The sequence below is a fragment of the Mustela lutreola genome, chromosome 4, assembly GCF_030435805.1.
Source record: "Mustela lutreola isolate mMusLut2 chromosome 4, mMusLut2.pri, whole genome shotgun sequence".
NCBI classification, from domain to species: domain Eukaryota; kingdom Metazoa; phylum Chordata; class Mammalia; order Carnivora; family Mustelidae; genus Mustela; species Mustela lutreola.
This window is the reverse complement of record NC_081293.1, coordinates 193,748,641-193,773,110: the sequence shown is the minus strand read 5'-3', so window position 1 is coordinate 193,773,110 and position 24,470 is coordinate 193,748,641. Positions and strand designations below refer to the sequence as shown.

At 38.0% G+C, this 24,470-nt stretch overlaps 1 protein-coding gene and 1 pseudogene across 1 annotated transcript in view; one reads left to right on the top strand and one right to left on the bottom strand.

Annotated features, from left to right (window-relative positions):
* CNTNAP2 (contactin associated protein 2) overlaps positions 1-24,470 on the bottom strand; it is a 1,947,395-nt gene that overhangs the window by 1,757,350 nt on the left and 165,575 nt on the right. The gene's annotated exons all lie outside the window — the stretch shown is intronic.
* Positions 1-24,470, top strand: part of LOC131830037 (KAT8 regulatory NSL complex subunit 2-like) — a 116,516-nt pseudogene that overhangs the window by 12,973 nt on the left and 79,073 nt on the right.

Here is a 24,470-nt window from a genome sequence, read left to right as displayed (position 1 = left end):
ACCAGATGAGGGGCTCAATCCCAGGACCCTGAGATCATGACTTGAGCTGAAGGCAGAAACTTAACCCACTGAGCCCCTCAATAAATATTTTAAGGCATTTATTCCTATTTACCAATTATGTATAGATGTGAACAAAAGCTAACATTGGTCTGAAACACGGTCTTTCTTTCTCCTAAGCTTTCAAAGATAAGCAATAGTTCTAGGATGAAACAAATGAAATATCTAATTTCCTATATTAATTGATAACTTAAGAATTCTAAATTGCCTTTTGGACAATTTCTGATAATTCACTTACCTCGGATTGTTTCAATTAGATACACAATTTTTCTTTTAATAGCATGTTTTATTAAATCACCAGCTTCCATGTTTCAGATATTAAAGAAAATTCCTTGCCTCTCTTTTAAAAAAAATTGATTGCAGTTGGTGATTTCTTTAACATTTTAAAAGACATTTCAAAAGAGTTTGCATGAACAACTCTAACATATGAGGGTACTTAATTCTGCCTTGCTGAACGTCATTGTAGCAAAGGATAAATATACTGGAGGATTCAAGCATATTGCACATTTAAGATTTTAAATGTGACAGGCACAATATGTAGTATGTGGAGGATTATTTTCTTTACCAAAAAAAAAAAAGAAGACAAGTGTGAAATTAGATCATTCATAACGTCATATCTAGCTTCAGATCTGTAGCCTAACCAGAGATGCAGTGTTCTCTCCATCTCTGTTCCACACAACCAAAGACTAAGATGTTGTATACCACAACCTTAACCTACATGATTTCAGGAAAATCTTCATGAAAGCTATTGTTCATCCTTCAGAAATAAAAAGAGGAGGGGAGGAGTCAAGATGGCGGAGAAGTAGCAGGCTGAGACTGCTTCAGCTAGCCGGAGATCAGCTAGATAGCTTATCTAAAGATTGCAAACACCTGAAAATCCATTGGCAGATCGAAGAGAAGAAGAACAGCAATTCTGGAAACAGAAAATCAACCACTTTCTGAAAGGTAGGACCGGCGGAGAAGTGAATCCAAAGCGACGGGAAGATAGACCCCGGGGGGGAGGGGCCGGCTCCCGGCAAGCGGCGGAGCAACCGCGCACAAAATCAGGACTTTTAAAAGTCTGTTCCGCTGAGGGACATCGCTTTAGAGGCTAAACCGGGGCGAAGCCCACGCGGGGTCAGCGTGGCCTCAGGTCCCGCAGGGTCACAGAAGGATCGGGGGTGTCTGAGTGTCACAGAGCTTGCGGGTATTGGAACGGGAAAGCCGGCTACAGAGACAGAGCCGACAGTGAGCTCGCAGCTCGGGGTTACCTTGAGCCGGTCGCAGGCTCGGTGAGCTCGGAGCGCGGCCGGAGGTCAGGCAGACGGGAGTAACTGGGCGCTGTTCTCTGAGCGCGCACTGAGGAGTGGGGCCCTGGGCTCTCGGCTCCTCCAGGCCGGAGACCAGGAGGCCGCCATTTGTATTCCCGTCCTCCGGAACTCTACGGAAAGCGCTCAGGGAACAAAAGCTCCTGAAAGCAAACCCGAGCGGATTACTCACCCCGGCCCCGGGTAAGGGCGGTGCAATTCCGCCTGGGGCAAAGACACTTGAGAATCACTACAACAGGCCCCTCCCCCAGAAGATCAACAAGAAATCCAGCCGAGGGGCACCTGGGTGGCACAGTGGATTGAGCCTCTGCCATCGGCTCGGGTCATGATCTCGGGGTCCTGGGGTCGAGCCCCACATCGGGCTCTCTGCTCAGCAGGGAGCCCGCTTCCTCCTCTCTCTTTCTCTCTGCCTGCCTCTCTGCCTACTTGTGATCTCTGTCTGTCAAATAAATAAATAAAATCTTGAAAAAAAAATTAAAAAAAAAAAGAAATCCAGCCGAGACCAAGTTCACCTACCAAGGAGTGCGGTTTCAATACCAAGGAGAGCAGCAGAATTCCAGAGGAGGAGAAAGCCAAGCACGGAACTCATGGCTTTTTCCTTGTGATTTTTTTTAGTCTTGCAGTTAATTTAATTTTTTTCTTTTACATTTTTTGTTTTTTTTCTCGCCTTCTGGTAAATTTGTTTTTTAACTTTTACCTTTTTTTTTTTAACGTTTTTTAACTAGTTTATCCAATATATATATATTTTCTTTTTTATATCTTTCTTATTTGTTTTCTTTTTTTTAAATTCTTTTCTTTTCTTTTTTTCTCTTTTTTCTTTTTTTTCTTTCTTCCTTTTTGAACCTCTTTCTATCCCATTTCTCCCCCCTCACAATTTGAGATCTCTTCTAATTTGGTTAAAGCATATTTTCCTAGGGTTGCTGCCACCCTTTTAGTATTTTACTTGCTCCTTCATATACTCTTATCAGGGCAAAATGACAAGACGGAAAAATTCAACACAAAAAAAAGAACAAGAGGCAGTACCGAAGGCTAGGGACCTAATCAATACAGACATTGGTAATATGTCAGATCTAGAGTTCAGAATGACAATTCTCAAGGTTCTAGCCGGGCTCGAAAAAGGCATGGAAGATATTAGAGAAACCCTCTCGAGAGATATAAAAGCCCTTTCTGGAGAAATAAAAGAACTAAAATCTAACCAAGTTGAAATAAAAAAAGCTATTAATGAGGTGCAATAAAAAATGGAGGCTCTCACTGCTAGGATAAATGAGGCAGAAGAAAGAATTAGTGATCTAGAAGACCAAATGACGGAGAATAAAGAAGCTGAGCAAAAGAGGGACAAACAGATACTGGACCATGAGGGGAGAATTCGAGAGATAAGTGACACCATAAGACGAAACAACATTAGAATAATTGGGATTCCAGAAGAAGAAGAAAGAGAGAGGGGAGCAGAAGGTATACTGGAGAGAATTATTGGGGAGAATTTCCCCAATATGGCAAAGGGAACGAGCATCAAAATTCAAGAGGTTCAGAGAATGCCCCTCAAAATCAATAAGAATAGGCCCACACCCCGTCACCTAATAGTAAAATTTACAAGTCTCAGTGACAAAGAGAAAATCCTGAAAGCAGCCCGGGAAAAGAAGTCTGTAACATACAATGGTAAAAATATTAGATTGGCAGCTGACTTATCCACAGAGACCTGGCCGGCCAGAAAGAGCTGGCATGATATTTTCAAAGCACTAAACGAGAAAAACATGCAGCCAAGAATACTATATCCAGCTAGGCTATCATTGAGAATAGAAGGAGAGATTAAAACCTTCCAGGACAATCAAAAACTGAAAGAATTTGCAAACACCAAACCAGCTCTACAGGAAATTTTGAAAGGGGTCCTCTAAGCAAAGAGAGATTGGTAGATCAGAAAGGAACAGAGACCATATACAGTAAGTCACCTTACAGGCAATACAATGGCACCAAATACATATCTCTCAATAGTTACCCTGAATGTTAATGGGCTAAATGCCCCTGTCAAAAGACACAGGGTATCAGAATGGATAAAAAAACAAAACCCATCTATATGTTGCCTCCATGAAACTCATTTTAAGCCTGAAGACACCTCCAGATTTAAAGTGAGGGGGTGGAAAAGAATTTACCATGCTAATGGACATCAGAAGAAAGCAGGAGTGGCAATCCTTATATCAGATCAATTAGATTTTAAGCCAAAGACTATAATAAGAGATGAGGAAGGACACGATATCATACTCAAAGGGTCTGTCCAACAAGAAGATTTAACAATTTTAAATATCTATGCCCCCAACGTGGGAGCAGCCAACGATATAAACCAATTAATAACAAAATCAAAGAAACACATAAACAATAATACAATAATAGTAGGGGACTTTAACACTCCCCTCACTGAAATGGACAGGTCATCCAAGCAAAAGATCAGCAAGGAAATAAAGGCCTTAAACGACACACTGGACCAGATGGACATCACAGATATATTCAGAACATTTCATCCCAAAGCAACAGAATACACATTCTTCTCTAGTGCACATGGAACATTCTCCAGAATAGATCACATCCTCGTTCCTAAATCAGGACTCAACCGGTATCAAAAGATTGGGATCATTCCCTGCATATTTTCAGACCACAATGCTCTAAAGCTAGAACTCAACCACAAGAGGAAGTTTGAAAAGAACCCAAATACATGGAGACTAAACAGCATCCTTCTAAAGAATGAATGGGTCAACCGGGAAATTAAAGAAGAATTAAAAAAAATCATGGAAACAAATGATAATGAAAATACAACGGTTCAAAATCTGTGGGACACAACAAAGGCAGTCCTGAGAGGAAAATATATAGCGGTACAAGCCTTTCTCAAGAAACAAGAAAGGTCTCAGGTACACAACCTAACCCTACACCTAAAGGAGCTGGAGAAAGAACAAGAAAGAAACCCTAAGCCCAGCAGGAGAAGAGAAATCATAAAGATCAGAGCAGAAATCAATGAAATAGAAACCAAAAAAACAATAGAACAAATCAACGAAACTAGGAGCTGGTTCTTTGAAAGAATTAATAAAATTGATAAACCCCTGGCCAGACTTATCAAAAAGAAAAGAGAAAGGACCCAAATAAAAAAAATCATGAATGAAAGAGGAGAGATCACAACTAACACCAAAGAAATACAAACTATTATAAGAACATACTATGAGCAACTCTACGCTAATAAATTTGAAAATCTGGAAGAAATGGATGCATTCCTAGAAACATATAAACTACCACAACTGAACCAGGAAGAAATAGAAAGCCTGAACAGACCCATAACCATTAAGGAGATTGAAACAGTCATTAAAAATCTCCAAACAAACAAAAGCCCAGTGCCAGACGGCTTCCCGGGGGAATTCTACCAAACATTTAAAGAAGAACTAATTTCTATTCTCCTGAAACTGTTCCAAAAAATAGAAATGGAAGGAAAACTTCCAAACTCATTTTATGAGGCCAGCATCACCTTGATCCCAAAACCAGACAAGGATCCCATCAAAAAAGAGAGCTATAGACCAATATCCTTGATGAACACAGATGTGAAAATACTCAACAAAATACTAGCCAACAGGATTCAACAGTACATTAAAAGGATTATTCACCATGACCAAGTGGGATTTATTCCAGGGCTGCAAGGTTGGTTCAACATCCGCAAATCAGTCAATGTGATACAACACATCAATAAAAGAAAGAACAAGAACCATATGATACTCTCAATAGATGCTGAAATTTCATTTGACAAAGTACAGCATCCCTTCCTTATCAAAACTCTTCAAAGTGTAGGGATAGAGGGCACATACCTCAATATCATCAAAGCCATCTATGAAAAACCCACCGCAAATACCATTCTCAATGGAGAAAAACTGAAAGCTTTTCTGCTAAGGTCAGGAACACGGCAGGGATGTCCATTATCACCATTGCTATTCAACATAGTACTAGAGGTCCTAGCCTCAACAATCAGACAACAAAAGGAAATTAAAGGCATCCAAATCGGCAAAGAAGAAGTCAAATTATCACTCTTCGCAGATGATATGATACTATATGTGGAAAACCCAAAAGACTCCACTCCAAAACTGCTAGAACTTATACAGGAATTCAGTAAAGTGTCAGGATATAAAATCAATGCACAAAAATCAGTTGTATTTCTCTACACCAACAGCAAGACAGAAGAAATGGAAATTAAGGAGTCAATCCCATTTACAATTGCACCCAAAACCATAAGATACCTAGGAATAAACCTAACCAAAGAGGCACAGAATCTATACTCAGAAAACTATAAAGTACTCATGAATGAAATTGAGGAAGACACAGAGAAATTGAAAAATGTTCCATGCTCCTGGATTGGAAGAATAAATATTGTGAAAATATCTATGCTAACTAAAGCAATCTACACATTTAATGCAATTCCTATCAAAGTACCATCCATCTTTTTCAAAGAAATGGAACAAAAAATTCTAAAATTTATATGGAATGAGAAAAGACCTCGAATAGCCAAAGGGATATTGAAAAAGAAAGCCAACGTTGGTGGCATCACAATTCCGGACTTCAAGCTCTATTACAAAGCTGTCATCATCAAGACAGCATGGTACTGACACAAAAACAGACACATAGATCAATGGAACAGAGAGAGCCCAGAAATAGACCCTCAACTCTACAGTCAACTAATCTTCGACAAAGCAGGAAAGAATGTCCAATGGAAAAAAGACAGCCTCTTCAATAAATGGTGTTGGGAAAATTGGACAGCCACATGCAGAAAAATGAAATTGGACCATTTCCTTACACCACACACAAAAATAGACTCAAAATGGATCAAGGACCTCAATGTGCGAAAGGAATCCATTAAAATCCTTGAGGAGAACACAGGCAGCAACCTCTTCGACCTCAGCCACAGCAACATCTTCCTAGGAACAACGCCAAAGGCAAGGGAAGCAAGGGCAAAAATGAACTATTGGGATTTCATCAACATCAAAAGCTTTTGCACAGCAAAGGAAACAGTTAACAAAATCAAAAGACAACTGAAAGAATGGGAGAAGATATTTGCAAACGACATATCAGATAAAGGACTAGTGTCCAGAATCTATAAAGAACTTAGCAAACTCAACACCCAAAGAACAAATAATCCAATCAAGAAATGGGCAGAGGACATGAACAGACATTTCTGCAAAGAAGACATCCAAATGGCCAACAGACACATGAAAAAGTGCTCCATATCACTTGGCATCAGGGAAATACAAATCAAAACCACAATGAGATATCACCTCACACCAGTCAGAATGGCTAAAATCAACAAGTCAGGAAATGACAGATGCTGGTGAGGATGCGGAGAAAGGGGAACCCTCCTACACTGTTGGTGCGAATGCAAGCTGGTGTAGCCACTCTGGAAAACAACATGGAGGTTCCTCAAAATGTTGAAAATATAACTGCCCTATGACCCAGCAATTGCACTATTGGGTATTTACCCTAAAGATACAAACGTAGTGATCCAAAGGGGCACGTGCACCCGAATGTTTATAGCAGCAATGTCCACAATAGCCAAACTATGGAAAGAACCTAGATGTCCATCAACAGATGAATGGATCAAGAAGACGTGGTATATATACACAATGGAATACTATGCAGCCATCAAAAAAATGAAATCTTGCCATTTGCGACAACATGGATGGAACTAGAGTGTATCATGCTTAGCGAAATAAGTCAAGCAGAGAAAGACAACTATCATATGATCTCCCTGATATGAGGAAGTGGTGATGCAACATGGGGGCTTAAGTGGGTAGGAGAAGAATCAATGAAACAAGATGGGATTGGGAGGAGACAAACCAGAAGTGACTCTTAATCTCACAAAACAAACTGAGGGTTGCTGGGGGGAGGGGGTTTGGGAGAAGGGAGTGGGATTATGGACATTGGGGAGGGTATGTGCTTTGGTGAGTGCTGTGAAGTGTGTAAACCTGGTGATTCACAGACCTGTACCCTTGGGGATAAAAATATATGTTTATAAAAAAAAAATTTAAAAAAAAAAGGAGATGAATTAAAGCCCCATTTTATCCCTGCATGGAAGAAGAGGGTACATGCAACTTTGTGTGAAGCCACCAGACCCTTAAAGCAAATAAGAACTATGTATCTTATTTCCTTTTTTAGCTCAAGTCCCATCCAAGTGGACTCCTACTGCTTCATCCCAGTTGTGGAAGTGACCTCTGACACAATGGTTGTTGGGATGGGACAAAATACTTTAGGTAGTTAATGAGATGTAATAGGTTTTTTTCCCAATAGATCATAAGGCTTTTCCCAAAAAAAAAAAAAAAAAAAAAAAAAAAAAGATAAGAAATAAAAAGAGGAAATAATATGTTAGAGATTAGAGTGAACAAGAAAGATATGTCACCTATATTAAGAAAAAAGAGAAAGAAGCTCTTCCCTCAATCATATACAATGAAATTTGAAAAAGTAGAAAATCGTCTTGCATTTCTAGATTTTGAACAGCGAATACCGATTATTCATGACCACAACTCACCTTCATCAGGGTTGGGGAGTGCTGGAAAGGGGACGGGTGGTAAATTGGAAGTTCAATTTGAAATTAACAAGGAAAAATAGCCAAAAGTATTTTTACAAATGAAGAACAATAAAGAAGTAATGTCTTACCCTAAAATGTTAGCATTTGCTAGATGCATAAAATAATCAGTATGTTGTTGTGCTAGAGTCAAAAGACAGAGAAATGAGACAAAAGAGCTCCAAACCAGAACTTAGGATACTAAGTATTTAGCATAGCAGTACTCAAATCTGAGATAGCGCCTGTTGGTAGACGCACCCATTAAGAAGAAGTTCACCCAGCCAATTAAATTACGTGCTTTCTACCATCTAGAATTTTCATGTGTATTGAAAGAACGTATTTACACTTAGAGGTAGATTTTATCATACACATACGTAAAATATATACGTAAAACAAACTGATTATATCCTATAATTTCTTTTACATTTGGAACTGAATGCCTTTTTTTTTTTTTTTTTTTTTTTAAAGAGAGAGGGAGAGAGCATAAGTGTGGTAGAGGGAGGGAAGGGCAGGGAGAGAGACTCTTAATCATGTTCCACACCCAGCATGGAGCCCAACGTGGGCTCAAACTCACGACCCTACGAGCATGACCTGAGATCAGGATCATGAGCTGACATCAAGAGTCAGAGGCTTAACTGACAAAGGAGCCACTCACGCATCCTGGAACAGAACTCTGCTAAGTCACTGTTAGGATCTAGAGTTTTAAATTTTCTGCTTTTCCACATACTGACATTCTTTTAGATATTAAGAGCATTTGTTATGTGATATTTCTGAAGAAAAAGTCATTGATGTTGGCATTTGATTCTGAATCTGCAATCATGTAGGGTTACTAGCATTTGGTTATCAGCCTGTAGCATATTGGTAAATATATCTGATTCATCACCTCCTTCTAATAGTATTCTGACCATTTGGTTCCTAGGGATAAAAGAGCCCTCTACTATTACCCCTGGAGAACGATCTTCCAAAGCGACACCCACTCCGCAAAACTCAATGTTGGGGCTTTGGAGATTTTTGTATTTGCTGGTACTGCGAATCACAATCTGAGAGACGATTTTTAGAATTCATTGTTTGTAAATGTTTTGATGATAAAAAGGTCCTAGAATTAATAAAATTTAGCATGCTACAGACATCAAGAATTACTGCTGAAAATGAAGAATTATGCCCCCCAAAAAGTACAAAAGCAATTATTTGAAAAAAAAATTCAATCTCTCTTTTCTTTTTTTTTTTTTTAAGATTTTATTTGACAGAGATCACAAGTGGAGAGAGATGCAGGCAGAGAGAGAGAGAGAGGAGGAAGCAGGCTCCCTGCTGAGCAGCTAGCCCAGTATGAGACTCAATCCCAGGATTCTGGGATCATGACCTGAGCCAAAGGCAGTCTTTCACCCACTAAGTCACCCAGGCAGCCCCAATCTCTTTTCTAACGTAATGAATAATAATGTCCACCACATGTTCCCCAAAAGATGCTCTGAGTATCTAAAAGCAATTAGGTGTGCCCATAAAATTTTAAATTATGAAGCACTCACTATACAGTATTTAGTATGCTTAAAATAAATACTTAGACAATTTGGCTAGTCTGCTTTTTATTTTTTTAATGTTTCTTTCAATTATTAAAAAAATAACACCAAAATTAAATACTAAAACTTCTTTTCCACAAATTACTTTTCAATCTTTAAAATTCATTGTCAAATCCTTTCTTTATAACAATATATAAGCATTATTACATTACCAATGATAAAATCATTTTATTTATACAACAAAATTATAGTGTTACAGTACCATATTTTCTTAACTTTGACATATTGATCCATTGCATGCATCACTATTTCATTTGTGCTACTATATCTAGAAATCAAAACTTGTTCCAAGTCTTTAATATCATCAAAGGCAGTTAATATTTTTACTCTGTCTTAATTAAAATCCCAATAAATGTTAAAATAATTCAATTAGACATATTTTGGGATTTAAGACCTATAGTTTCCGCATGATATATGAACTTTCTCATAAAATTTCTTTTTTTTCTTATAAAATTTCTTAACAATATTTTACATTCTGACAATATTTTACATTCTGAAATTATTCAAATTACTGGTATTTCACTTATAACGTAACATGACCTCTTTGTAAAAAGTGATCAAACTTAAAATAATGTCAGTAAAATAGGTCAAACATAAAACAGAGGTATGTTAAAATGTCTAAACCGAAGAACAGAGAAGTTGATTTCAATTACTATTAAGCATTACAACTAAAATCACAGTGCCTTGCAGAAAGGGCAAGGAAAAAAAATGTAGTGAATTATACTTTGCTTATAAAAGTAAACTCAACAAATCATTTTGGAAAAGACATTTTCTTCTGGGCATTAAAGTCTAGGCTGATTTTCTGGGAAGATACTAGCCTATATCTTCAACTGCCTTTTGTAAACATAAAGAAACAGTCTTTTATTGCCACTTTTATATGATCATCAATACATTAAAGCACAGAATTAAATCTAGTTGAGCAGACTTTGTCTGCCCAGAATTCAAAAAACCTAAGAAAGGGACAGCTCTGAGACTAGTTTATGAGTTTGATATTTGTCAGGTAGAATTGTTAGTAGATACAGTTGTACTTCCTTGGACTTGATCATGACAACTGACCTCTAAAACTGGCTAGCTTTAGACTGGTTTTAGTAGGGTTGCTGGTTTAGCAAATAAAAATACAGATTGTCCACTTAAATTTGAATTTCAGATATGTAGCATCTGATATTTTAGTAACTGATTTCAGCAAAATGTTTTAGTAAAAGATTACCCCATGCAATATTTGGTACCTATTAAAGCTAAATGTTATTCACTATTTATTTGAAATTCATACTAAACTGGTGTTTAATACTAAGCTTGTATTTCATCTGTTAACCCTAGTCTTGTTCTCAATTTCTGAAATGCTTTTTCATTCTAAAAATGAGATAATGATGTAACTATTTAGACAAAAATCACCCCTTGCTTTAATTTAGGTTTCATAAACAACGAACAGGACAAATCTGAAAAAGTTTCAGAAGTATGTTTAAAAATTGCTTAACTCAACACCAATAATCAAACGAACAAAAACTCCCAAAACATAATTAGGTTCCCTGGTTAGAGTTAGTTTTCAATATGATTTGTTCTGTCTATTTAAGCCTATAGATTTTAATTTATGCATTTAGAAACATTATTTCAAGGAAGCTATTTTTGGCTTCATTGGACTGACAAAGTGGACCATCACGCGTGTGCACAGACACACACACACACTTACTCATGCACACATACACACACACACACCCCTACCTGTGACTGAATCCAAGCAATGCTTGAGCAAGAGCCTCAAGTTACAGAACTAGGGAGTTTCTTGGCCCTGTTCAGCTCCACTTTGATTTATTCATAAATTCCAGATAGTACTAAGAGATCTGCCAGGATCTTCAGTAATTTATCCTCCTATCTTTAAGTCCAGCAGAAAAGAAGGGGTGGTTCCTACAGGCAGCTTTAAGCAAAACCAATTAGCTTTGATTGGCTGACACTGAGTCATGTGCCTGTCCCTTAACCAATCACTAAAGCCAAGGATCTGTTCCGACTGCCTGTCTGCGCCAAAGTGCATTCTCATTCCATGAGCTGCTGTGCCATCAACTAGTTAAAACTTAGCTGAGAGTTAGTAAAGGCAATGTTCTCCTGAGCACACTCTAGGAGGTTTTCCCACAAGGAACAGAAAAATGTTCTATTCCTATTATACTAACCTATAATAATAACTCATTTAAAATGTAGATTCCCTGTAATGCATTTCGTTTCTGCATAATCAATATATTCTAAGGTTGACCAGTTTTTCTCTAACAATAAGCATTTTTAGCCATCTGAAATAATTTGTAAGAATTTTAGCATTATATGTGATATATTTCAATTACAGGTGGGCTCATTCATGTGATTGGAATTATCCACAAAATAGGACTCCTAAGTAATGGAATAAATATATGCAAAGTAAAACTCCAGAAAACTTAAATAACTCACTAAGAGGTTCTTGATAATTACTATTTGAAAGTTTAAGGCATTCACATACAAAATCCATCCATCTTTTATCCTTTCCATTATACAGGTTTGTACAACAATCAGCAGTGTTTTCATATAACCCTTGAAATATGCAAATATTAAAAAAAATTGGTATAACCTGTGATCAGACTTGGCATTGATAAAATATGCAAGTTCTATATGAAACACATGGTATTTGTGCAACTAGTATCAAATATTCCCATAACCAATATCAATGGAGGGAATGGAACCCTCCACCTCTGAGAATATAAATATTTCCTTAGTGTATGTCACTATAGAATAATTGAATGTGGGGACAGAGGGACAGAACCTCAAAGCCAGAGTAAAGCAAATCTTACAGTTTTGTCAAAGTTGAAGGGAATCTGCAAATACTTTTTTTTTTTTTTTTTTTTTTTTTTTTTTAAAGATTTTATTTATTTATTTGTCAGAGAGAGCGAGCGAGAGCGAGCACAGGCAGACAGAGTGGAAGGCAGAGTCAGAGGGAGAAGCAGGCTCCCCGCGGAGCAAGGAGCCCGATGTGGGACTCGATCCCAGGACGCTGGGATCATGACCTGAGCCGAAGGCAGCTGCCCAACCAACTGAGCCACCCAGGCGTCCCTGCAAATACTTTTTTTTAAATAGGAAGCTTAAAAGCAAACCTTCATTCTTCTAAATAAACACTATATACATTATGTGTATATATATGTATTTATATGGAATTTCAATTTATTTATATTTGTACCCATAATCTATTATATAATGTACATACATAAACATATGCATTGTTATATAAAAATATAAATTTATATCAATACATAACATTAAATAACATAAATACATGTAAATATACAACAGACAAGTACATTTGTAAATATATTTACATATACACACATATATGCATAGGTATATATATATACTTTTTTTAAGGGCATGAGAGGTGAGGCATGTGTTTCTACTCTGACATTTAATATGATTTCACAGAAACTGACTTTGTGGAGCAGTGAATCTTTACTTATAGTTTAGATTAATAAAAATTCTTTGAAACTACAAAAGTTAATCACCATCATCACCCTGATTATCCAACAACATTGGGAGGGTAGCTGTATCCCCTTGACTATAAAGAAGTTTCAGGTTGACAGAATTTACTCTTAGACGGAGGAACTGACCTTGGCTCCCAGACACTCGGGGAGGTGGCCAGAGCACCCTTCCCTCCTCTCTCCTGGTATATATGGGCATGCACAGAAACGATGCTTCCTGGGTTGGGGATATATTTCACAGCACAAAATCAAACAGGAATCTAGTACCCATAAAAGTAAAACTGAATAATTATTTCCACATTAGTAATATTTATTGTTTGCTTCACAAACAAAGCATGTTAGTGCATAATTCTCAGGGGATGATGAGTAGATAATGAAAGCCTATCCTCACAAATCACATTGACTCGCTCATAAATGCAGTTTTCCATTTGGAAATTTCTCTGAGATCTCCTGATAATTCACACTTGGAGATAACTGAATACGTGACATATTTTGAAGGGTAACTGCTGATTTCTGATCGAGCAGATAAATAAAGAAGAAATTATTAAACGAGAAGAACAGTTGGTTCAAAGTCACCATAATAAAGGGCACGCATTTTCAGGTTCATTATGCCTCACAAAATATTTAAGACGTTATAATTAATTGAAACTTTCCTTTAGGCAATTGATTTCCTGATGTTTCCAATTTTGTATTTCAGGGGATATCAGCAGTAGGAATACATAAAGAGTTTTATGGTTGTTTTCCCTCCCTATTTACTTTTTGAGTAAATGGTCCTAAAATAAATTAAGTAATCCCAAGATAAAAATATGCATTTGATTTTAAGATTTAATAGTTTGAGTCACCTTGGGCCCTTAGCAATATAAACAGTACTACTTTTGTAGAAATTAAATACCATATGACTTTATTTATTAGGGGGCTATCTCTCTCTCTCTCTCCACACACACACACACACACACACACACACACACACACAGGAAGCAATCACTGAGAGATAAAATAATAACATTTTTGCAATAAAAATCTTTTTAAAAATGTGTGATAACTTGTTCACTGATAGAGTAAATCAAGTTTCAAACAAACGTTAACTTTTTTTGCATGACGATTAAAGGCATCCTCATGTACATTGTCGTCATTAAACTCTGTGCGATCTGTGTGACATTTAAAGGTGACTACAAATGCTTTGCTATTTCATGGACAGGTGGAATGACGTGGAACACAAGAGACCCAGTAGCTTTTTGGCAGGCTCCTTGGAACACTGGGTCTGAGGCAAGCCGGCCACCATGAAGGAAGTATGACCACCCAGAGATCACCATCCCACGTGAAACCCGGTGCCATGTGGCGGGTCCTTGGAGGAGGAGACGCAATATAGAGAGATAAGGAGCCCCAGAAGCAGATTAACCCCTCATCTGGGGGGGGTGGATCCTCCAACATTGACGACTGCAGACGATGCCACATGAATCAGGACCCTCCTTGAACTTCTGACCCACAAAATTATGTGCAAATTAGAATTGTTATTTTAAGAAATTAAGTTGAGGGGATTTTGGTACACCAGAACAGAACACCAAAAGTAAATTCAAGGTGACTGGGATAAACTCAGCTTAACTAACTAGTGATGAGTAGACTCTAAACTGGGAGCTAATGTTGCTTCCTTTCCTCTTCTGAGGAGACGGCGGGGGACAAACCTGAATGTCGAATTTACAGATTTTTAAACATTTTTCTTTTCCCTCTGATGTTCAGAGACCATCTCTGCTTACTCTGAGCTTAAGTCTGTATTCTGAGTGACTGAGGCAGTTAGAAATCCCACTGCTGGATTAATGGAATAAAGCTGATAAATGCCTGAGAGGTCTATTTGATACTTGGTTATTAAGTCCAGCCTTCCGATTACTGCTTGGCTCTTACAGTTGGGTCATGTGTTAGTCCTTGGAATCATTAAATCATGATGTTGCTTTCCTGCAGAACCTGCAGCGTGATTACAGTTGAGGTAATTGAAAGGAAAGAATGTGGATCCAGTACTGTTCTGGACATAGGATATCCCTAGTACAGATTGGTTAATTGGTGAATTAGGAAGTTGAAGCTACATGTAACACTTCCCTCAGTTTTGCTACTACCACCTGGATCTTTACTTGCTTTTCCTCCGATGGTCAAGAATGCTCCTTCTTTGGTCTCACTGTTCATCTAGAAGGGCAAGTTCAGGTACCAGATGCATGCATGGTTTCTTCCTCACATCACTGGGATTCTTGATCCTATCAGAGAGGCCTTTCTCGAGCACTTCCCATCCTGCAGACTACTCTCTGTCCTTGCTCCACACTTTGTCTTCAGACCCCTTATCCCCATCCAACATATTTAGAGATTTTTTATACTCTCATTTGATTATATGTTCTATAAGAAGAAGGACTGTTCCATAGTCACCCACTCTACAACTCCCCCCAACAACAACAACAACAACAAACATGATACATTTCCAGAATCCTGAACAGGGCGTCTTTGGAGCATGATGAATTGAAGTTCTTCAAAAAAAAAAAAGATTTGGTTCTAATTCTCTCAAGAACAAAACATCTTAGACACTTTGGATGCCACAGCTAAGACGGAGAACATCACTTTGGTACTCAACGCACACCCTGTGGTTTCTACCAGCTCACATTAAGATCTAGGCACGAATCGTCGCTACACATTCAGTGCCTCTTTCCAGCAATAGTCTATCCCCACCTCTCTTATCACCCTTTTCATATCCTGGATAATCAATGCAAAAGTCCTAGATCGTAGGTCCTGCCCAATTTATTCCACAGAATAAAGCTCTTAATCTTTTCACTTAAGGCAGGGCAGGCTTAATATTCCTTTTGTTTCTGTATCAAAAGTTCACTTTAGTTAAGAGGCCAGTAATTCATTCCTTTTTATTACAATAGCCACTGAGGATTAAGCTAGTTTAAAATTATGCAGCCATAAAAACTGACCTTCAAAATGCACTGAGCATTTATAGCCTTCTCATTTGTTGATAAGCAATCAAAGTATGAATGGATTGCATGCGAGGTAAGTCGTAGAGGCAGGTTTTTTAAATTTTAATTTCATTTGAAGTATGCCCAGTGTTACAGTTGCTAAATTTTGCAGAATCAATAGGGTAGTATTTTCAAGTATTGTTTTTAATCAAAGTTTCATCGTTTTTGCACAACCAGACACACAATTGTTTGTATTATTTAAGAGGTGCCCTCTGCTATCTACCTGATGCTGATGTTTTTAAAATTAAGTGTTTAACCAACACAGCTGATCCACTGTGTACAAAAGGGTACAGAGCATATTGTTTATAGTACTGCCTATTATTTGGCTGCCTCTCATTGCCCTTAAATCAAGATTTTTGTGTAGAGGAGAAGCAATGGAACCACTGGTCCTATATACATTAAATGCCTTATTTTTTCTCCATATAACCTTGAAGAATTAAGTTGAAGAAATCAGTGAAATTTCTCCCTTGCTCACTCCATCTCGATGAAATTTTATTATCATCAAGCCATTTTTAGGACTTACCATCTAAAATAAGTTGTTCTGTTTTTCTAGTTTTCCCCGGGGGTGGGGGGTATACATCAAACCCCTTTTACACTTATGATGGAAAATAATTTATCTTCTCTACTGCATACTGGACATCTAAACAAGAATAACATCAAGGAAATAAGACTTTCTTTCCAAAAGAAAACTGGACCTCCAGTGGGCAGCATGTTACCTGACAAGCTGAGACTTACTTGTTACATTTGGTTAAAACACACTGCATCAAGCTGGATCAGTCATAAAGTGGAGAGTAAAACAGTTCTGTGAATTGGATGCCAGCAGTGCTGTCCACGGCTGTCACGAGTTAAATATAAAAAGTCATCACTCAGCTAATCTGTGGGTTTTTTACTCTTTTGTGTCTGATTTGCGCACCTACCTGGGCATTTTCACAGTTCCTTGTGGCTACGATGTGTCATCAACATATACAAAATTGTAAATGGGATAGTAAGTGCTGAAATCCCTCCATTTATAACACAGAGAAGAGCGCCAAGAGGCACATGACAGTTTTGTCCTACATGGACTGAGGGCTGTTTGAATTAATTTGCTATCAGCGAATGACACCCACTGTCAAGCACCTGATTCATAGCAGTTCTGACAAGAATTAGAGACTTGGGAGAATCCAGGCAGGAGATATGCAAGGCTGGCTCTAGGACTTTGAAATGGATTGCATTAATTCTCTTTGAGGACTTGGAGAGCACAAACAGAAATAATCGTCTGTTGATTTTCTGAATCATGTATACGCAGGCGTGTGAAAAATTAATGTAAGTGTCCTTCACTGGCCTCAACACAGGTATCTGCTTTTCCCTATTCATTATCAGTTGTGTGTGTGTATGTGATCCTTAATAGAATTAGGATTTTCAGGAAGAGAACAGTGAGAGGATCTGTTAAGTCGGCCACGTCTGAGCATTGCGTTGATCGCCTAATAAGCACACACAATTGTAGGCAGAATCGTTAACTTGGATCTTAATACTATTTAGTCAAAATATAATTTCCAGAAGTTAATCAACATCAACAGAAGACAGTGTCAAGCCTGAGAAATTCTTTCGAAAACTGGCAAAGCAGGCTCAGACCATGGCCAGAAGAATGCATGGACAAACCTTAGTAAGTCTGTCTAATGTCTTCACGGGAAGTTGTATCTGCACTGGAAGTTAATTATTGTTACCGAAACCATGTTCACATGCTCTGTCTCGTTGACCCAATATTAACTTAGGAGATCTTTGCTGAAAACATACCTCACGGGGGAAGTAGGAAGGAAGATGGAAGAAAGCAACGAAATGAGGAGCTGAATCATTAAATGCCTGCCGTGTGTTGGTCCTTCAGAGTCACACTTCATATTTTCACAGTTAATCTCTTTCTGTGTGTATGTGTGTGTGTGTGTGTGTGTGTGTATGTCTCCCCTTTCACTCTCTCAATGGTAATCCAAAATAAGAATTATAAAGAAAGCTCTAAAAATACACAAAAACAGGGAAGAGGAAAGATGGTATTCAGTAAGCCGCGTAAGTCGGACATTCTAGTTCTTCTTTGGCCCAGAAAACACCCAATACACAAAAATTAAACAGGGGAAAATAAAAGCTGAGTGCATTGGCCTTAGAGTCACAAAAACAGGGACATGACCTTATTGCTTCTTAGTATTCAGTTTAAACAGGAGACACAGGATAATCTTTTTGGAGAGTAAATGGGAGTCAAAGAACTGAATTATCAGGGAGTGAGTGTATGTGTGTGTGTGTGTGTGTGTGTGTGTGTGTGCTTCTCATGGTCTGGACTGAATGGGTACACAACCAGTTCTAACAGCCAATAACCATAAGTCCACATATGGATCAGGATACTAGGAATCTCAGATTAAGCACTATTCTCTTTAATAGGTCTCTTTAAAATGCAAGTAATCCCTGGAGTGGCAAGGCATGAAGTCAATTTAACTCTTCTGAGAATTAGTTTACCAATGCATGTCTTATAACAGAAATTTCTTTAGGAAATGTGATAATAAATATCTGGAACAAAAGGAGACTGGGGAGAATAGATAGGAATGTGTATCAGAACAAAGATAAACTTCACTGACATCATAAAGGGTAAGTGCTGGAGAGGGAGAAACAATTTCAATAAATGAAGCATTTATTAACAAAGTAAGGAATTCTGTATTTCCAGGATTCTAATTCTCCCCTAAAAGCTTTCAAATTCAAGAAGGAGCAAAAGCTATTTCTTCAGGATTGTCAATATTTTAATGCCTAATACACTTGGACTATAGCTTCTCTTTGAAGGAGTGGCGTCTTTCTCTTCCTGGACAATATTATTTATGGATCTACCATGAATTCATATTATGGATAATATTATGAATGTACTGATGGATCTATTATTTATAGATCTTCATGTTATTTATGGATACAAGGGTGCTAAGCAGAAAGGCACTCATTTTTTGGTTTTGATCGATTCTTATGCACTCCCTCATCTGCTGTCTCCAGTCTCTACCAAAACCCAAACAGCAGCTCTCTTCTTTGGCTAGCATGATGATGCTGTGGCTCTTTTGATCTCAATGATAAAGATCCTGCATAACACCAAGAGACAAGAGATCAAAAGATTTTACTCTCATTTTTCCCTCTCAATTACAATCTCAAGTTCCAGCAAGGACTTCAACAAAGACCATTTGACAAAGCGTAATTGATGAAAAGAAAAAAAAATATTTTCAACAAAAGATCTTCAGGTATTTCATGATTTCTTAACATGGGCTACTGGACTCTGGCTTATTCTGCTTAATCTGATCATTTGTATACCATCTACTGCCCATAAAAAAGAAAAACTTCTTACATGGTGTTTCTAGAGGACTTTACATCACACGTAGGGAGATTTTCCTGAAAGTCTTCCCAAACATATGTGAAGTAAGAAGTTTAGTAAGATAGTATTTAAGGGTACTTGGGTGGCTCAGTTTATTAAGTGTCTGCCTTTGGCTCAGGTCGTGATCCCAGGGTCCTGGGATCGAGCCCCACATCAGTCTCCCTGCTCAACTGGGAGCCTGCTTCTCCCTCTGCCACTCCCCCTGTTTATGCTCTCTCTCTCTGCCAAATAAATAATAATTTTTTTAAAAATGGTATTTAAGGGCGCCTGGGTGGCTCAGTGGGTTAAGCCGCTGCCTTTGGCTCAGGTCATGATCTCGGAGTCCTGGGATCGAGTCCCGCATCAGGCTCTCTGCTCAGCAGAGAGCCTGCTTCCCTCTCTCTCTCTGCCTGCCTCTCCATCTACTTGTGATTTCTGTCAAATAAATAAATAAAATCTTTTAAAAAAAATGGTATTTAAGACTCTTTTCACTCTAAATATCCAAAGACTCTGCCAAAGCCATGTTATTTAAAATACTAGAAAGACCAGAGCAGTATTTTGCAAGAAAACACTACAACTACTGATTTCCATTGTTTTCAAGCTCTTATCAATTTTTCTCACTATAATAACAGTAATTCATATTTTCTGATTTCCCATTCATATCCTATTCTGTGTATTATATGGTAAACCATCCACTAAAATCAGATTTTCTCTTTTGCAAAAGCTACAACGTGTGGCCACAATGTCATTGTGGGCATCCCGTCTTCGCGTGTGCCCATTTTCATTCTTCATTGTGCTTTCATGTATTCAGTCAAAAAACACGGAAAGAAACCCTACTGAGTGTCAGTTACTGTCATAGTAGGAATAAAAAGGATGAATACAACAGAGCCCCAGCTCATTCACAGAAAAAAAAATGTCCTTGAAAGTAAAAGAGGATCCAATAGATTTCCCAAATTCAAATTATGAACCTCATTCTGAGACTGCACCCACAGGTAAGTTAATTCCAGAATACAAACAATACCCTTGATTGGGAGAAAACCTTTCTCAAACATGTGACTTACCACTAAGTTTCCAAAAATCATAACGTGCCCCAAGACATCATGGACATTTTCAATAGGCCATCTGAGTTCCCACCAGAACTCACAGAAGTCAGCTATTTGATGGTTAAGAACTAGGAATGAAACTTCTTTACTGTGAAGTGGGTAATACCATTCCTGTCCAGCTGTTGGGTCTACGCAAATCCATAGCTCACTACTGCCTCAGAAGCATCCTCAGTGTGCTGACTTGTAGAAAAGAAACAAACTCTACTGCTCGAAGCACATGAATATTTTAGGTCACTATCAATGACAAGCTCTAGAATGTGTGGTAATTTGGATGTCACTTGGATGGCCACCATCTCTTGGTGGAAAGAAAAGAAGTGAAGCCTACCCAATATCTTCCTTTCCTCTCCAGATTCTTTTCTCTTTAATGCATGGCTCTCCCTCTGAGTCTATTTCCAGGTGATCTTGCTGTCAACTCATTCTTGAAGGCCTAGCCACTGTGCTCAAGCAATGGAATTATTTCCCCAGACTTTCTGCATATTTAAATGCCACTTTTAAAACCTGAAAAATTGTAGGTGACAAGGGGCAGAATCTCTAATATATACTTTAAGTCTTGTGTAGAATTGGTGGGGGAAAATGAACCCACTCTATATATACACAATGGAATACTATACAGCCATCAAAATAAATGAAATCTTGCCATTTGCGACGACATGGATAGAACTAGAGGGTATCATGCTTAGCTAAATAAGTCAAGCGGAGAAAGACAACTATCATATAAATCTCCCTGATATGAGGAAGTGGAGATGCAACGTGGGGGGTTAAGGGGGTAGCAGAAGAATCAATGAAACAAGATGGGATTGGGAGGGAGACAAACCATAAGTGACTCTTAATCTCACAAAACAAATTGAGGGTTGCTGGGGGGAGGGGGGTGGGGTTATGGACATTGGGGAGGGTATGTGCTATGGTGAGTGCTGTGAAGTGTGTAAACCTGGAGATTCACAGACCTGTACCCTGGGGATAAAAATACATGTTTATAAAAAATAAAAAGTTTTTTTTTAAAAAAAGAGTCCACTCATTGTCCACGGAGGCCACCATCCATTCTACATATTCTTAAGCCCTGTCTTTATGACCACAGAGGACCAATATTTTCCTTCTTGACATTTTATGCATCCCCAGATTGGAGAGTGCCACAGTGTGTTAGTGGGGGCACAGAAGAGCATCTCTTTTCTTGGCTTTGCCCATCATTCCCACGCACCGCACTGAGGCCACATAACTTTATTCTGGAGCAAGGCCATAATGAGATTCAGTCTTCATCCCCCACTCCATCTTCTCCGTGTTTGAGGCCGCTGCAGTCACTAGGAAGGCCACGTTCTCATTACAAGGAGTCTGTTAGGTGGTACTTAGAAGGGTAATTTGGGAGCCTGTAAGTGTTCTAGGCCTGGATGAAGGTGCAGGATCCATGAAGCACAGTTGGGCAAACCGAAAATGAGATGTGAGTTCTGCCTAGTGAGGTCCTTCCTCTCCAGAGTTTTGGCCAGAAAGTCCTGCATTTCCAATGGGAGAACCAGGCAGTACACCACTTACTCACAGGAAACTGAACAAGTAAAACAAAGCTTCCCGTTTCCCCATTCCAGTTGTCTCAAAATTCCCATCTGATTCTACCACAATCAAATGACTCAAATGGGAAAAATGTCCCATGGAGTGAGGACAGGGCTGCTTTGTGCATGTCCTCATGCCAGCCACCACGTTTTTTCTCTCTATTCTCCCGTTTTTCTCTCTGTTCTCCTCACCTTTTAGGCAAAAATATTACCAAGAAAAATCTCACCATGACCAGACTGTATATTTCTGAAAGTCATTTTTAAACGGGCCTGTTAGTCTGGCTGTAAACACTTCTTAATTATCACCTGATCTAAAAATCGGAAAATTTTACAATATAACTGCATTTTTTGCCTGTTCCCTGGAAATCAAGCCATTTAGAAAATAACTTGTATTGTCCTTATTTATTAAAAAAAAAAAACTCTAATGTTTGAACTCAGAAAATCAAAGAAACTTGAGGGAACTGTATGAGTGGAAATAGAAAATTCCTTTCCATGTAACTTCATGCTGGTATAGTCAGATGACTCTAAATTTTGATCAGTTAAATCAACCTACTACTGTGGAAGCCACATGAACTACTGTCTATGCCTTCAATGTGCTCAAAGAAGAGAAAAAAAATGTATCTGATTACAGAGTCAGATCCTGGAAGTGAGCAGTGGAGAAGATCAATCCACACTGTAACAGCAGTATAAAAATATACACAACATTTCAAAAGACTCTATCTAATCTGGTACCTCTTCCTTCTTACTGTGTATAGCATTATATAAATTTTAAAAATATTTTGCTTACCTACAGCACAGTTAGAGGAAATGGCACTTTTACTGTGTGAGACCAAAGGAATGGGTTTGCGTCTTCATTCTTTTATGGAGCAGGAACTATGGGGTAAGTCAAGGCAGATGAGAATCAAAGTGACAACACAGACATGCCCCAATGATGAAAATTCATCTTGCTTCCTGCTATCTGCTATCTGGCTAAGTGAGAGGCGCTACACAGAATACTGTTTTTATTAACACATCCTAAAATAAAATCAGAATCAATGCCCACTCAAGGTTTTCATATTAATAGACATCAAGCAGAATATTCAATTATTATAGAGGAGAATCAGGTCCTAAATATACACAAGTCTGGCTTGAAGAGAGTAAGAAAGCAAAACAATGACAAGTCAAAATGATATGAGCCCAAATTTATGAACTGCATACTTTTCACAGCCTTTGCTAAAGAAGTGAGTTGAGATTTTGCATAGAATGCTGTCTTCTAACATCTGTTTGTCTAACCCAGACCAAAAACTCTTAAAATCTCTTTGACTTTATAGGAAAGTATTACCTGGACCCATAAGATAGGGCTTTTACCCCTGTATTTTAATGTTTTATGTTAATATAACAGTCCATACAATTTGATGACATGACAACCAAAATTCCTTTATCAGTGTGTAACTGTAAGAAGTCCTTTTTTTTTTTTTTTTAAGCATTTTTATTGCTGCGAACCTACATAAAGGACATTAGGAAGAATGGATTTGATATATTCAGACTCACACACATGCTGAGAAAAAATCATTAAAGTCTCAGAAGGGCAGCAAAAGCCTAACCACAGTAAATTTTATCTGACCTAGAAGATAAGGATGATTCTGTGACACTTTCTCATGGAGAAGCAACAGAATGAGGCAGTTAGGAACAATGTTTCCAGAACCAGACTGCCTGGGCTCAAATACCAGCTCTACCACGTTACACCGATGACTTTGGACAAGTTACTTTTGTGCCTCAGTTTTCTCAACTATAAAATGAGACAGAAATAGTACCTGCTTTCTGGCACAAATCAGTTAGTATTCGCAAACACAACAGTGTCTGCATAGAGTAAGTGATCCTAAAATGTTTGCTAAAGTAATGAACTAAGGGTCAGCCAGAACATTTACAAATAGAAATACTCAAGTATTCTCAACATGTTTCCAAAAATGCATACACTAACCACCCCAGACCCACCGTTACCCCGGTTGAGGTAATCTTATAATTTATTGTGGTAGATGCTTTCCCCACATATCCCCTGAAATGACACCAGTTTATTTTCCAAACACCTACAATTTCTATGTGTTTTCCAAATGTGGAACATATACAATTAGGGAGTGAAAGCATTAAAATTAGTTGTAAAATTATTCTGAAAATTACAAAATATCTGTTTTGATTTCTTAGAAAAGTTATGGCATTTGAATAGTGATTTTTCAGAAGACTATACTGTAATTTAAGAAATTAATTATTATGTATTTCATCTACTTTACCTGCATAATATGTTGACAGTGAAGTAACATGACATTATTATTGGTATGGAAATAAGATCCCTATGATGACCAAATCTGTTTTGAGATGAGAACTCAAGTTTTGACAGTTTTGATTTCTCAACAACGACATATTTTCCTTCCAATATGAAAAATACAATTAAAATTGAATTAAGGATATAAAGCCAGGATCCATTTTGCTACAAATTTAATAATCGTGATAATC